The 17728-nt window shown below is 38.7% G+C and overlaps 1 protein-coding gene across 1 annotated transcript in view; it reads left to right on the top strand.

The window, feature by feature from the left end:
- The window catches only part of PCDH15 (protocadherin related 15), a 1730880-nt gene that overhangs the window by 240989 nt on the left and 1472163 nt on the right, over positions 1-17728 (top strand). The gene's annotated exons all lie outside the window — the stretch shown is intronic.

The raw sequence follows: 17728 nt of genomic DNA, 5'->3' as shown, positions 1-17728 counted from the left end.
TGAGTACACCCCTCACATTTTGGTAAATATATTATTATATCTTTTCATGTGACAACACTGAAGAAATGACACTTTGCTGCAATGTAAAGTAGTGAGTGCACAGCTTGTATGACAGTGTCAATTTGCTGTACCCTCAAAATAACTCAACATGCAGCCATTAATGTCTAAACTGCTGGCAACAAAAGTGAGTACACCCTTAAGTGGAAATGTCCAAATTGCGCAGAAAGTGTCAATATTTTGTTTGGTCACCATTATTTTCCAGCAGTGCCTTAACCCTCTTTGGCATGGAGTTCACCAGAGCTTCACAGGTTGCCACTGGATTCCTCTTCCACTCTCTATGACAGCATCACAGAGCTGGTGGATGTTAGAGACCTAGCACTCCTACACCTTCCATTTCAGGATGCCCCACAGATGCTCAATAGGGTTTAAGTCTGGAAATATGCTTGGCCAGTCCATCACCTTTACCCTCAGCTTCTTTAGCAAGGCAGTGGTCAGACTTTTGCTGCACATTTTCTCTGAAGTATCTATAGACTGCTTCTCCCAGCATCAGGTATTTTATGGGATTCATTCACAAATTAGGCAAGTTTAAAGGAAATTGGTAGCCTACATATTTCAGTAAAGGTTTCTCTGTTTGTTAATGCAGACCTTTTCATAAAGCACAAATATAAAAGCTGTTTGCTACTCTTTAACCATGTTCTTTTTTGCTTTCTTTCCATTTTTTATTTTCTTGGTTTCTTTTTCCATCCAGTGTGCAAATTTAATGAATTTCTGTAAGCTTGTTCTGTTCAAATTCTAATGTTATTAGAATTTGCTTTTTTGGCTTTGCCAATCTCTAGAGGCTGAGGGAACGATCTGAATCACAATCTTAAACGGAATACATTTAAAAATGAGTTATAGCTGAGAGTCAAAGATTTCTGATCTTTTTTTAATATTTGACAGGTGCTTGTTATTTGTCTATCATTAAATAATGTTTAACCATTTGCACATTAGTATGCTGACTATTTATATACTTACATTTAGTTTTTGGAGGATACATGATACTGTGCTGCAGAAATGTGTGGCTGATTTAAAAAAAGGACAAGCCACCTGTTTGGCAGGCTGCTTTTCTAAAGAGCTGAACCTCCCTACTAAATCACTTTTGTAAATAATCACTTCAGTTATGCAACATGTAAAAAGTCTATTTTTGTTCACTTTGAAGCCCAGTCACATTCAAATGTAGATGTCTTTCACATGAATCGATAACTGAAGCGAATATGCACATGAGATTATGATTTTATTTTCTCAACTTTCTCAACTCACACTAAATTAGCCTTTGACTGGCAGGGCATTTCATGAGACATGGGGTATAGGACAATTTGAAAAATGGGTGGCCTGTCCTACATAAAGAGGTGAACATTATATCTATGTCGTAACATACCCCTTTCCCTAGGGCAGTGATGGCAAACCTTGGCACCCCAGATGTTTTGGAACTACATTAGCCTTGATGCTCATGCATTCTGCAGTATAGTTGAGCATCATGGGAAATGTTGTTCCAAAACATCTGGGGTGCCAAGGTTTGCCATCACTGTCCTAGGGGCTATTAGAGGTGGAGCACAATATGTATATATATATATAATATATATATAATATGTATGTAATATATAGCACAATAATAACAAAATGCTTTCTTCTGTTTTCCATACAATATTTGGTTTTATTGACAGTCTGTGTTCCCAAAGGAGCTATGCCCACTCATTTCCTGTTCCAGAGGAGAATCTCTGCAATTAAACTAGAGCAAAATTATCCTGACAGTGGTTCTAACCTTTATTCACTCTAATGTGCTGCTGTATTTGCCCCCACTAATACAATTCTGCATACTTACTGTTATGGTGACCTTACAGAAAGTCATGGGAAACCCCTCAGTGGGTACAAAGAAAATTAACAAATTACCTTTAAAGAATACCAGTGAACAACCCAGTATGTGCCGTCATCCAAATGATTTGAAGAAAAAAAGAGGGAAATGTAGGTTGAAATCAACACAAACATGCCCTCCAAGGGGGAAGCGGACTTTCAAAGGCACAAAATAGGATGTATGACTCAAACTATAAAAGAAACACAATCAAACAATGTGGCGGCACATACTGGGATCTACACCATCACAGGCTGAAAGGGTTATCATCTTCCTGATACTGCCAGGCTTTCCTGGTTGTAAACTAAAAACAGACTTGCCCTTATGTATACACACTGAACATTCTGTTACCACAGGACTTGTGTGGACCCTTTATTTGGACCATATAGGATCTAATTGTCACCATATTTTGGCTATCGCATATCTTTGAGATTCCGTTGGCTCCTTATATGTGCAATAATTTGGAAGTGGCATGCCATTTTACCATACTTAAATTAGTCTCTTATTACCAGCTACCACCTGGTTACTGGAGCCACCACGCCTAAATCCAAATTCAAGGCTCTAGGATGCCACACTAGACCATATGTGATATTCACAAAAAAAGAATTCATCTAAATTCCTACATTTGCTTTAGCTGCCCTCCCTCCTATTGGTCCCCTGTGCCCACCCTCTTTTTCGCCATGCATAACATAAAGAAGAATTACTCTGATTAATAAAGGTCCTGAAGAAGCATACCATGAAACGCGTAGACATGTTAATCGAGCATTCCTTGCATCAGTCAAGTAGAAATAATTTACCAATTATAATACACATTATTCTTGAATGCATTACCATATGTTACTGGCCTTGTTTTTAATATGTCCTTTTGATATTATGTATAGTCTTTTTGTCTATGTAGGAGTGACCTCTTTTGGCCACTCTCTACCTAATTGTATCATGTAATCAATAAAGATTGTTTTTATTATATATTTTAAGTCATACATCCTATTTTGTGCCTTTGAAAGTCTGCTTCCCCCTTGGAGGGTATGTTTGTGTTGATTTCAACCTACATTTCCCTCTTTTTTTCTAACAAATTTCCTTTATTATAGGAAAAAGTCATTACAAAGCTCATAATGTACCTGCTCTGCACACTTTACATGTAAGTTCTCTGTAAAGCAGGTGTGGGGTATAATCTAAACATGACCTTGATTAGAGCTCATCGCAGAAACATCAGTTCCTGATCCCCTGCATGCAACAATTTAGCTATGCACGTAATGAAAACAAATATAAAAGCTGTTTCAGTTTAGCTATGCACGTAATGAAAACAATCAAAGCAGATCACCTCCAAATACTAAGAGCCAGTTCACACTGGGGTGACTTGTCAGGTGACCTGGTCGCCTGACAAGTCGCCTGCCATAGATTAGCACAGGACCCTTTCTAATAGGAGCGACACAAGTCGCTCCGACTTAGAAAAAGGGTCCTGAGCTACTTTGGGGCGACCTGCATTGACTTCAATGATATGAAGTCCGTGCATGCCGCTCCGAGGTCGCGGTGCACAACTTTACAGGTTGCCCCGACAAGTCGGGTCGTGCGCCTATGTGAACCGGCTCTAAATCTCAGTATGGCATTAGAAATTTTGTAAGAATACTTATCATTTTACTTTTGGTCTATGCTGTAGTACTCAACTGTCACTGCTTAATTAATTTGCATATTGCATATTAAAGAAACCTTCAAAGGGGTAAGTTTACTAAAACTGGAGAGTGCAAAATCTGGTGCAGCTCTGCATAAAAACCAATTAGCTTCCAGTTTTTTTTTCTTGTCATAGCTTAATTGAACAAACTGAAGTTAGAAGCGGATTGGCTACCATGCACTCCTACACCAGATTTTGCAGTCCACAGTTTCAGTAAATAAATCCTAAAGTGTATGACCACCTTAAAAGCATTAATTGTCTTATGTTACGTCCTGCTCATATATGTGCACAGTCTTTTTTTTTTTTGGTTCAGAAACTTTAAGCTCCACTTCTGGAGCCTGACTTCTGGTTTATCTGCATATATGATTAGACTTTGGTGATCCATGTTATTTTAAACTCCTTTTTGCTGGTTCTCCTTTTAAATTCATTGTTACTCATTTAATTTCTTGAGCAATTTTAAAGTGTACAGTAGTACATAGTTATTTTTAAATACAGAACATGAATAATGGAATATATGCACTTGTTCAAAAATCAAATGTGCATAGCTCATACAAATATGCATCAGTATTTCCATTTATTAGAGGGAGCTAGAAGCCATGCTTTCATGTAACTATTATTAAAGAGCTAACTCCATGGTTTATTATCCAAGTCCATTGATGTGGTTCAATGTTGACGGTTATTTCAATACATACATAGACTTGTAACTCATTTTAAATGTTATATATGTGATACTTTTTATCCCAGAGCCAGATTGCAAAGGCATAATAGTGACAAACATTTTGCAAGATATCTCCCACCAGAGCATTGTACACAGAGAATAAAGAGGTACTTAGGGGGGTGGCCATGAATAATTCACCTGGAGCTTAACTCCCTCTGAAACTGTCCTATTTTATATTTGCATTACACATTCACGGATTTAAGATAATGAAGCCTGGAATAATTCATAATCAAATAGAAAAAGAGACCAATATATTTAGCAAAGCAAAATAGGACCTACAATAGCTATTAGCTGCTCAACATCTGTAAACTCATAAATTTGAATGCCCTCCATAGTTCCATGTTTAAATGTCAGTGTCTTTCTGCATGTCTGTCAATGTCTTTCAAGCTTAAGGATATTTCTAAGAATTCTCAACAAGTAATCCAAATATAGAAAAGTGTAAAAGCAGACACTGTGTTTTTTATTCAGAACTGGAAATCAAACTTGATGAAGTCTTTTTAAGTGATATAAAACCTTGTTTTACCCCTGTTTTTTTTTTAACTAAAATAAAAAACATGTCTTACTTACCTGCTCTGTGCAAAACCCCGATCCTGCTTTTCTGAGGTCCCTGTCAGAGTCCCAAGCCCCTCCTCTTCGGTGAGTGCCCCCAGGGAAAGCAACTTTCACTGGGAGCACCTGTGCATGCCCAACTGAGCCGCCCAATCTGCATCTATTGACACAGACCAGACAGCTCGGCCTCGCCCCCCACTCCCTTGTCACAGCATTTTATTGGCAGCAGCAGGAGCCAATTGCTGCTGCTATCAAGCTGTCCAAATACCTTTATTCGCATAAAACCATGAAGAACATGAGAAGCACTACATGTACAAACAATGGAGGACTGGCTTACATGTTTCGCACACAAATTGTGTTTTATTAAAGCCCATTTGTTTAATCTATGAACTGGTAATTTATACCCTTTTGGGGGTGTCAGCAGGTTAATTAACCAATTCAATACCATGTTCTTATTGTTGCTTAACAATCAAAAACCTGTGTTACAAAAAACAAATAATAAAGTGTAAAAGTAATGATACTAAAATTTATATACAAAATATGATAAAGATAAAAACATATGAAATAGTACAGCCAGATCTTAATGATGATATATTCTATTATATGTTCATACTTTATCCATCAATGTGGATTTAAGGTAAATTCAAAAACTAGGCTACTAAAAAAATAAACAGCCCAGGTAACAACCTGAAAGACCTTCTAATGAAAAGGGAGAAAAAAATAATTAAAAAATTACTCTGCATGCTGGAAAAAAAGGGAGGAGCAATGGCAATAAATGCTCTGCATGCTGGACTAAAATGCTCCGCATGCTGGAAAAAATATATAATTATTGCTCTGCATGCTGGACATAAAAAAAGGAGTCACAAAAGAGAGAACTTAATACCATGTTGATGGATATAGTATCATCATTGCGATCCATATATACACATGTATGTTGTAACATAAATATTAATCAAATGGATCACAGTTCTTGTAGTCCATCAGTCATAGTAATGGGTGAGATCCCATTCAAAATGTAACCCCGATAAAATTCTGGTTTGAATATGAAATATCCAGAATACCTTGCATTTTTAGAGAGATCTGAACAAATCTCCACCTCTTCGAGGCACTACAACTTTTCCAATACCCTGTATTTGTAAGGCAGAGATATCGCCCCCATGAACATTATTGAAATGTCTCACCACATTTGTACCATACTCCTTTTCCATATTGTATAAATGGTCATTGAGGCGATCTCTCAGCCTTTTTGTAGTCCTGCCAATATATTGAATAGAGCATATTTTATGGACAATTAAATATATAACATTCTTGGTATTGCAGTTTTTAAATATCGTAATTGTAAATTCTCTGTTATTGGTTGTAGATCTAAATGTATCTCCCTTTAGGATGCAGGGGCAACAGAACAGTTGTCAATCCCATACTTATAATTAACTGTAAAATCCAACGAGGTTCTCCTTTGTGTCTTAGATTGAAAATCACTGGGAGTTAGAAATCTACCTAGAGAGGGAACCTGGCAAGGAACTATCCTAATACCCCTGGATAATATCTTAGCAAATGTTTCATCCTCATATAGCATTAGAATACTTCTCTCAATTATCCTTTTTATCTCTTTGTATTCCAGGCTATAAGGGGTGGACAGTACTGGCAATGTTTTGGACTTTCTACTCTTTTTACCTTGCAATAACTGATCTCTACCAGTTGATCTAGCTATATTAACAGCTCTTTTAACCACTTTACGACCGCCCGTCGCAGTTATACTGCAGCAGGCAGCCGCTCCTGGGCAAACCGCCGTAGTTATATGTCGGTAGCACGCAGGAGGCTAGGGGCGAGCGCGAGCCGCCGGTGCGCTCCCGCTCATCAATGGGGAAACCAATGCAGCGGGCAGGCGGCTCCGATTGCCGCCTGACACCCGTGATCATTCTCTGCTGAGGGAGTAAACACAGTTGACCGTTCTGCTCCCTGGAATGATCACAGAGCTCCTGTGATGCTTCTATATAAAGTAGGAACGCAGGTCTCTGTGGTCATTTCACAAGCCACACCCCCCACAGTTAGAAATATGCCCCTAGGTACACATTTAACCCCTTGATCACCTACAGTGTTAACCCCTTCCCTTCCAGTGTCCTTAATACAGTAACAGTGCATATTTTTAGCACTGATTGAATACGCTTTTTGCTATTTTTTTTACCAAAAAGATGTAGCAGAAAACAAATTGGCCTAAAATTTAAAAAAAAAAAATATTTTTACTTATTTATTTTTTTGGGAATGTTATATAGCAGAATTTGAAAAATATTGTTTTTTTTTTCAGAATTGTCACTCTTTTTTTTTATTTATAGCGCAAAAATAAAAATCGCACAGGTGATCAAATGCCACCAAAATAAATCTCTATTTGTGGTTGAAAAAAAGACATACATTTTATTTAGGTACAGCGTTGCATGACTGTGCAATTGTCCGTTAAAGTAACGCAGTGCCAAATCGTAAAATATGGCCTGGTCAGGATGGGGTCAAATCCTTCCGGTCCAGAAGTGGTTAAGAAGTCCTTCTTTTGTAGCCCAGAGACGTGAACCTGTCACACATTTCATCTATTCCTCTACAGAAATCCCCCTCTTCACTACAAATGCTCAGTAACCTGAGCAATTATCCAACATGTATACCTCTGTTCAGCCCCTGACACGTCCAAAGGGTGGTACAATACCAACTGCATTGAATGGCACCCCAATACACCCAACAATGCACAGTTGAGCTGCAGCATACTAAAATTAAATGCAGCAAACACTACATTTGCATGCACTGAGGTGCATTGCAGCTTATTCAGTTTAAAAGGGCTGCCTAACACAGGGTGCTGCAACATGCCTTAGCACACATAAAGGCGTGTATTTTGTGCAGTAGGGTGTAAACAGACCATTGATATATTTCCTTCTTTCCTCTTTGTATTTTTGTTACTTAATTTTCCTCTGTATTTTTCCTAAATTCAGGCCCATGTATCAATTTGCATTGTGATAATGCACATGTCAACACAAAGCAATGAATGTTACATGCATTGTTGTGCCATTCAATTTAAATGTCACCTCAACAATTTAGGGCAACACTAATGGTCTGGAACTAACCATAGTGCTTTGCAGTATCTTCAGTTACACATTTTTTGACACATCTGGTTTTGAAGGAAATTTTGGAAGCCCTTTATTTTCAATAGGCTACCTTAATGCAATACACATTAACCGCTTCAGGTCCGACCTATAGGCGTTTTACTGCTACAGAGTGGGACCTGTGCACCAGATCATGTATATACTAGTAAGTTTGCCTTTACTACCTGGTATTGTGCCTGTTTCTTTGATATAGCATTACTATTGGATACTACTAAGTATTACTTTCAGTGATTTCCTGTTATATTGTATGTTTGTACATTCAACCTGATATATCCGATGGGCTGAAGTTCTTGAAAAGGTTGAGGCAAAGAGCAGAGAACTTATCCTATCCAGTGGCTCCTGCGGGGGTATCACTACACTACTATTTATTATGATTTTGATTTTCTTTATTATACTAAGTAGCGGGAGAGTGGGGTTAAAGTAAAGTTATGCACTTGGGGGCTAAGAATATGCATGCATCATACATACTAGGGGGAGTAGAACTGGGGGAATCCATAGCGGAGAAGTATCTGGGTTTCCTGGTAGATCATAAGCCTAATAATAGCATGCAATGCCAAGCTGCGGTTTCCAAAGCAAGCAAAGTCCTTTCTTGTATTAACAGAGGCATGGGCTCCAGATAGATAGAGAGAGATAATTTTGCCCATGTATAAATTAGTAAGATCTCATCTGGAATATGCAGTTCAGTTTTGTGCACCAGTTCTCAAAAAGGATATCGGGGTACTGGAGAAAGTGCAGAGAAGGGCAACCAAACTCATAAGAGGCATGGAGGAGCTTGGATATGAGGAAAGATTAGAGGAACTTAATGTATTCTCTCTCGAGAAGAGGAGATTAAGGGGGAATATTCTCAACATGTATAAATTCATAAGGGGTCCATATAGTGAACTTGGTGTTGTTACTCACTTTAAGGTAGAGGAAAAGAGATTTTGTCTCCAAATACTGAAAGTTTTCTTCACCGTAAGAGCTGTGAAAATGTGGAATAGACTCCCTCCAGAAGTGGTTCTTGCCAGCTCGCTAGATTGCTTTAAAAAAGGTCTGGATTCTGTCCTAGGGATACATAATATAAATGGGTACTAATATTTATAGGTAAAGTTGATCCAGGGAATATCCAATTTGCTCTCAGGGGATCAGGAAGGAATATTTTCCCCTGCTGTAGCAAAATGGATCATGCTTTCCTGGGGTTTTTTACCTTCCTCTGGATCAACTGCGGATATAGGATTGTGTATATGGGATTGTATGGTTGGGTTTTCTTTACTGTTTTTTTGTTTTTATTTGGTTGAGCCAGATGAACTTGGGTATTTTTTCAACCTGGCTAACAATGTAACTATGTAAAGGCAAATAGGTTATTCACTTTGCAAGGCGAGTTACAGTTTGCAACGTAATTTTCCCCAGAGCTTGGTGAATACGGTGAAATTTCACTTTGCCAAGAATATCCTATAATGCGCAGGTAAAACAAAAAAAAAACAACTGCATTTTTGATTGAGCATGACTGGATGATGTTAATCAGTAGAGCTCCACCTCTTTTACCAAGATCTGGGGACAATTTCCTTCTAAAAGATATCTTCCCTTGCAAATTAAAGAGCCTATTTGCCTTTAGTAAATAAACCTCAGGGCTACCACTCTGCATATCATAACAATGCCCAAAGGGTATAAGGGCTTTTGTAAAACTTATTGTGACTTCTAGAAGGGGACAGAGAATAAAAAGACATGTAAAATCTTTAGCGGAAAGAATAGCCACATGTATTCCACAATATATTAAAAATTAAAAAAGATTTGACCTGCTGTGCAGCTAGCATAAAACTGTATATAGAATTAAAATGCTAAGGGGGGTCCTGCAAGAGCACTAATGAAAATAGTACTGTAGGGATATAGTTACTGTAAACAAAGTAAACAAATAAAAGACATAAAGCTAAGGGTAGGCAGTAAGATGAAGTGTGAAGTTAAATGACTAAATAACAGAAGACAAAAAAAAAAAATGTGATGGACTAATGTGAGGGGTGTGTTATAGAGTGCTTAATGTACAGTATTCAGCTTTAGAGATCACTATTATATATTAACCTCAATTAGAGGCACTAAGGTTAGTCAAATTAATGCCTCTCCTCACCTCTCCCCTCTACATAAATTTGGTAGAGATTAGAAAAACAGTTTGTCAGATGAGATTTAAAAAAAGCAGTTTGAGAGCAAACACATATCACAGGTTCTGTTACTTTGATAAAAATATCCTAATCATACAAAAGGGCTGATTTGTATTTACTGTAACAATTTACATTTACATTTAAATTGAGCATTCACACAAATTAACTATTCAACTTTGAGATTATTCAGCTGAGGTGATTTTTGTAAACATATTGGCTATCTGGTTACATTAAGGCCCCTTTCACACATACGGTCCGTTCAGTTCATCAGTTCAGTCACGTCAAAATGTATCAGTTTTTCATCTGTTTTTCATCCGTTGTCATCCGTTTTTCATCCGTTGTCATCCGTTTTCATCTGTTGTCATCCGTTTTTCATCCATTGTCATCCGTTTTTCGTCCGATCCGTTTTTTTGACGGATGAAAAATAGGGCATTCATCCGTTCAAAAAAAATGGACATTGACGGAAGCAGATGAAAACGGATGTTAACTGATGATCATCCGTTGTCATCAGTTTTTACATAGAGATACATTGATGTCCGTTTTTCATCTGTCAACGGATGGATGAAAAACAGACAAACGTACAGTATGTATGAAAGGGTCCTAAAGTGTAACTAAAGGATAGAGTAGGGAGGATTTATTATGCCAACTGTATCTCATAGTGGAGATTTTCCTTCACTTCTTGTCACATAGCCAAAATACGAAGTGAGAGAAAATCCCTCCAAAGTGAGGGAATGCCAATGTGTCACTAGGGTCACCAGAACTTGTGGTACCATTGGAAGATTCCCCTCTACTACTGTTCCAGCGTCAACCCAGAATTTGGGATTTTCTTTTACTTTCATTTCAAAAGCAAAGATAAAGGTATAACCGAACAAATAGAGTGAATCTCCCCAACGGGGGGGGGGGGGGGATGCTCTGACTAGGGATCAGCAGGGGGTACCACAGCAGCCAGCGGGGGACCCAATAATTTATCAGCCTGAGGAGTCAATTTAAATTGGTGCCAGGAACTATGCTCCAGATGTAAGTTTTATCAACTGAGACTCACATATTAGGCTAGAAGGAGAACATTGCTTATTCTTGGAGTGGTACAGTTGGTAAGAAAGAGACAAAGCACACTTTAGTGAATAAATAAAATTGTCATCTGGCAACAAATATTGTGTCGCAAAATTAAGTGTTCTTTTCAACATCTATTAGACCATAGTGACAAAACATGTTATTGTAATATCTTGGTCAATCACACACAATCACCAACATGCAATTTGGGGCATGTTTATATAGAACTTAACCTGACGTTCACCAAAAATTCACTGCAGGTGAATCTTCCTGGGGAATGTATTTCTAATGACAGTGATGGTTTCCATATCAGGGAATATTTGATAAAAATCCCTTTAAACTGCTTTATTAATATGCCCCTTTATCTAGTTTTTGTGAAATGTTATCTCATGCCTTTTGTTTTAGGTATAGTCTAAAGCTGGATACACATTGTGAGTTTATTTCCTTCAATCAGCATGACCATTTTGTTTTCTGAGAAAACTGTTCTCTTTTCCATTGTGTAGGGTTTTTGTCTGTTTCCGTGTTGATAGTCTACCAAGATTCACAGAAGATTTGATTCCCAGTGGTATTAGCCCACCCTATCATTTTTTTTAAGAGAATATTTCTATTTCTCTTTTTTATCTGCCTAGTCCAAATTAGATAGTTCTCAAGAGCTGGATTTTCATCCTAGGGTTTATCCTAACTATCTACAAAGATTTTTTTTTTCTAGAAAAGCTTTCTTCTTTTATCAAAATGTATATTCCTTTCTGACTGGCGTAAAAAGCTGACATCCACTGTGCTTTTCTTTGGTGTTGCATATTTTCACAAATGATCCTTTGTTTTTTCTCTTTCACTTAGGCCAGGAATCTTATTGCCAAGGCCAAAGATTGGGAAAAGAAATGTAATGTATTCTAATACCATACAATATATTTCTTTTTACATTCACAAATCCATTGGAAAATTGCAAGAGAAGTTTACTCATCTCTGCTGCTGACACTGAATTTGAGAATACAAATTATTTTATCAATAAGTTTAAAATTGCTAATAAAAAGGGAGTGACTGTTACAATTGTGACAATAAACATAATGTAGGGAATTGTTAACTTTATATCTTTTTTTTTTGTAGCACTGACTGCACTTACTGCCCTCTGTGTGCATCTGTTCCCTACATAGACTGTAAAGGCTTCCTGCTTCATCTCTGTTACTCGTTGTTATTATTCAATTGTATCATTGCTTTTTGATGAAGCTAGCAGATTACAGCCCAATGATTGACAGGTGCAAAGAGTTGTTCATTTAGAGAAAAATTGGGCAGCAGACAAAATTCTTATCCGGCTGACTGACATTTCTTTGACTTTAATGTGCTAAAGTTATCTGTTCTTTTAAACCTGGATCTTGTGGTGGCATTTTATTTTGGAATTCTGATAATATATGTTAGGGAGGTGACCCCTAGGGAATGATTACACATTTACAGCTATAAGGTCTACCTGACTACATTTGTTTTAATTTGTTTATACATTCTGAATGTAAAATAAAACATATTATATAGGGTTTCACTATTGAATAAAGTTGTCTATATAATTGATCTTTTTAAGTATAAAAAATAAATAAACCCTACTGAGTCTGTTTTACCTACTGGAACCAAGTGATAAATCATATAACTACTAACACAAGGAAACAGTCAGTGGATCATCATAATAATTTTTTTTTTTATTCCTACCCACCTACAGTAGCTATACTTCAGAGCAACCTATAGACTGTGTGCTTGTGATTCTTTCGTATCTCTGCATCAGTTTGGAGAAACAACAGTAATTCTCCAAAAATGTGAAACACTACCAAACCATTTTTGACTCTGACTCCCAAAGGTAAATTATCCCAGATTTGTATACTACAGGTGTCACACATATATACACAGTCTGTGTGTTGTATATCACACCCCATTATTCTGCTGACCATTATGGCTGCTGTTTAGCTAAACTCAACTTTTGCAGTGGGAATATGGAAGGTTTATAGGTTGATGTATTGCTAGGGATTGTTTTACCTTTAGTTCCTAAAACAACTTTTAACCACATCAAAACAGGGCACTTATACCCCTTTCCTACCCAGATCAATTTTCAGCTTTCAGTGCTCTCACACTTTGAATGACAATTACTTAGTCATGATACACTGTAGTTTATATTATAAAATGTGATAATTGGTATCGGCGCTACCTTATTAGTGTGAAGTAAATACCACAAATATCAGAGTGTCACCAATGTATAGTGAATAAACTCCTAAATAAAATAAATATTACATAACCAATGTGTTTAATGAAGTACAAAATTAAAACAATACGGTGATAGGTGTACCATATACACTAATAGTGAACATAAAAGAAAAAAAGAAAAAAGAAAAAAGAAAAAAAAAAGGGGAGTAAACCCCTAACCACAAATGTGTTTATCAGGTATGAATTTCCTGATATATGTGCCCCATATGTGATATAAAAATAGATATAAATACTTGCTGCTGAGTAAAATTATACTTGTCCACTAGGTGGCGTTTCCATTAATAGCTCATGCAGCAGTATATGATAAAAAAGGAAATGAGTGCTGCTAGAAAGATACGTAGAAAAAGCCACTAGGTGGCGTTTTGCAATACAACCTGTGCAGCAGATATGGATGGGGGTCTCTTCTCTGTGATGAAGGAGCAGCTCCGAGCCGGCACTTGTGCCCTAAATGCTCACAACGAGAGAAGGCCCCATAATGAATAGTAAATCCATACAATATGTAAAGAAAGCGCAGTACACTCACTGGTAGGTTTGCGATGATCGGGATCAGAATGCAGTCGGTGCGCGCCGGGATGCTTCCGCGTTCCACGGCCGACAACCGGAAGTGACGTAGTACGTAGCAAAACTCCGCCCTACGCGTTTCGTCAGAGGGACGTCAACTGGAGCGGCGTCAACTAGGCGTACTCCCGGACTTATTATAGCCGCCCGTATCCAGGTAACGGAGGGGATGGGTCAGCGCTGCCATCTTTTTACTCCCACTCCGGAAGCCATATTGCTCCTCTACTGGCTTCAATTCAGGATGTGCAAGGGAACGGCCATACTATCATCATATCCGATCAAATTAATGTGACTGAGTGTAATGCGATCCTTTATTAAATATTTATTTTAAAAATATATTTTATTCAAAAAAAGGTCAACCTCGATTAAAAATAGAGGTTGATAAAAATTAAAAGACAGATTGAAAAAATTAAAAAAGAGGTTAAAAAAATTTTTGGGTTACATAAAAACTCCATATGGGAAGAAATTTAATACATAAAAGGTTAGAGTATTTGGTGTAGCTGTCATACTTAAATTTCATATATATACCAGGAAGAAATTGTTAACATAACTCACTGTGAACCTGTTCGTTAAATGGCGGACCAATCGATAATAGGTCTAAAAAATGATGAACAAACATTGAGTGATTTTTATCGGTGTTTGGGGAGTGATGCCGGATGAGAAGGATGAAGTAAAAAGAGGTGTTTATTTTAAAAGGAAGATTATAACCTCGTGCAAGTGATTATATCGTAAGTGGGTTGTATCACTTTTAGGCCTAGACTAGACTACATATGTTTGGTAAAAATAGCCCAAATTAGTGGATATTATTTAGTCTGTGTGAAAGTTATCGAGCAATATAGAGATATATACCAGCTATGGTGCTAATCATTGAAAATTGATCTCACCTGATGTACTGACTGCCTATCTAATTTCTTGAGGCCCTGAAATGTCAGGACAGTACAAATACCTCCCAAATGACCCCCTTTTTTATAGTAGACAACCTAAGGTATTTATTAAGACCGAGGCTTGGTAAGTTTCTTCAAGTTGTAATTTGTTTCCCACAATTCTTGGGAAAATTAATATTTTTTTTTTACACAAAACTGTCACATTAACAAGTTATTTCTCACACACAGCATATGCATACTTGCAATTACATCCTAAATACTTCTGAGTTGTCAGGCATGCATACGTTGTCAGGCATGCATACAAGCAGATGGGGGCCATACAAACTACTGAGTACCATTTTAAGTTGCTGCAAAGAAATTTTAGCAAAATAGACCAGTCTGCTGCATCATTTCTTCGCTTTGATTTTTGTGGAGTCTTTGGATTTAGCCCTTTGTAGGTTGATAATTTGCATTTCTATTAAACTATGTGGCATGCTTTCATTCCTAACACATTACCTAGTCCATATCAGTATACATAGCCAGCATGATTATTTTCGCCATTGAGACCTGATGTGTTTTCAAAGTGTTCCTTAACTTTTTGAGCAGTGTATTTCTAACACTACTAAAGTAGAAGGGCAAAAGATCAGCCCAAGTGGCAGGAAAAAAACGTGGTCAATGAACAGGCCGAGGTCGGTGCACGTGGAAGTCGGAAACTTGGTTTAAAATGGCAGGCAAAGATATTGTCGGTATAGAAGCTAAAGGTCGGTGCACGTGGAAGTCAGAAATGTGGTTTAAAATGGAAGGCAAATGCATCAGTAAGCTGAAAGGTATAAACTTGGTAGCAGGCCACTGATCCGCACAGGTATTTGAAACGAGGAAATGGCAGTCTGATTAAAATAAGGGGAACTAATATCTTATGCACGTGTGATAAATTCTGAAGCATTTTCCGATGCATAGGCCAGGTTGGGAGGGACATTGGGGACAATGATAACTAGTGTCTCTTCTAACTCCTCCTCTGCTGCACACATGACATTTATTTTGGTGACTTCTTCCTGATTCTGTGGGAGCAATTGTCATTGTCATCTGTGGGATCAAGTGACGGGGAGCGCACCGCGGAGGTTGTGAACCCAATGGCTGACTGCTGAGGGTTGATGGCTCAGAGAAGCAGCTACACAGGGTCGCAACCACAGTCCTGGACAGGGAGCTAGAGCATAAGATTCCCCAGGGTGCGGAGTCTAAGAGCCAGCAGGTTTTCACCAGAGCCTCTGATGGTGAAGATAGACTTGGCTGCAGCTGACTCCAGGTTCGCTGCCCCCAGGGTCTCCCAGCTCACGGCTGGCTCTGGTGGATGGAGAGGAAGCAGCAGTACAGGGCACAAGGGATAGTCAGAAGAACAAGCCAAAGGTTGGAGAAACAAGCAGACAGGGATAATCAGAAGGACAAGCCGAAGGTTGGGGCAACAAGCAGACGGGGATGGTCAGGTGAACAAACCAAAGTCAATACACAGAGATCAGATGTAAAGCACACGGCAAGAAACACTCAGGGAAGCCTTCACACAATTGTTGTCTCGGGCAAAGCTGGCTTGCAGTGCATGGGTTAATATAGTGTTTCCTGTTAGAGGCTGGGGTGGAGGCATCCTGAGAGGAGATTACTCAAACACACTGGCGTGAGAGCACGGTCCCTAAAACTGATACACAGACCAGAGAGGTAAACAGACAGGGTATGAAACATTACTGCAGATTTATGACAGGAATGTTTTAGAGAAAATGTTGCTCATGATGTAGACTCATACGAACGTCATATGACTTCCAGCGGTAAGGAAGTGATTAAGATCTTTTACACCTCATGTGACAGAAACCAGAAATGACAAAATTGTCATTGCTTCCGGTTTCTGACATCACACAGTGGGAGGAACAACATCAGTTTCTCTCGCTGTGTCCCAGGAATCGGATGCTGCTGGTCGCATGCTTATCAATCCCCTATTGGGAGGGGGGAGGGATCTCCTTTCACTACCTGTAAAAGTAATCCAGTGACTTCTTAGCTATTAGGATTACTTTTTACATAATTGCTAGGGCTAAAAAATGTTATCAGCACTTTAAACCTCTTCCTGCCCAGCAACATACTGGTACGTTGCTGGATTGAAAGTGTGATATTCTGGGCATCACTGCAGCAATGACCAAGATATCACCCTTCCAATCCAGCAACATGCCAGTGCGTTGCTGGGTGGGAAATGTGTTAAAGGGGAGTGGTTTGGGGGGGGGACACAGCTCAGCAGCACATTTACTGCCCCCCCCCCCTCCAAAATGCAGCACGTGTAAAGTAGCATCTCATTGTGTCTTACGATCATTAACATTTTGAAAATTACACAGGCAGTACAGTCAGCAGGTGCTCTATCATGGCTCAGTTATAGTGTGTCACATGTCTGTTAGGTGCTTACTTTGTTATGGCTGTGCTGTGTTACAGTCAGTAACACTCAGTTCAACCATAAGTTAACAAAGTCAGCACCCAACAGCCATGTGGCACACTACGTCTGTGTAATTTTCATAATGCTGCTGATCATAGAACGCAGTGAGGACTCTATTCTCTGCTCACTGTGTCCAGTGCAGCCATGCTGTCCTCATGCTGCTCCTAGTCAGCTGCTGAGCTGTCTGCTGCCTCACATCAGTCTCAGCATCTGAGGACAGGAGGTGAGAGCTGAGCTTATTGTATCCCCCCCACCAGGGAAGAAGGAAGGCAGTGGGCAGTGGCAGCCAGCTGGCCAGGACTAATTGGTAGCAGAGCAACATGCAGGGCAATAGCATTATGTACACATGCTCCCAGAAAATGAAGAAAAAGTCCCTCCACTGCGCTTACTCCCTGGACCCCTTTGTTGCCCTAATGGGGCCCAGGAAAATGTAGAAACACTCTCCATGCAAGT

This window comes from Pelophylax lessonae, assembly GCF_965119305.1.
Source record: "Pelophylax lessonae genome assembly, chromosome: 9".
In the NCBI taxonomy this organism is placed as follows: Eukaryota; Metazoa; Chordata; class Amphibia; order Anura; family Ranidae; genus Pelophylax; species Pelophylax lessonae.
Note: the sequence above shows the minus strand (reverse complement) of the source record. Positions and strands in the feature narration are given on the sequence as shown.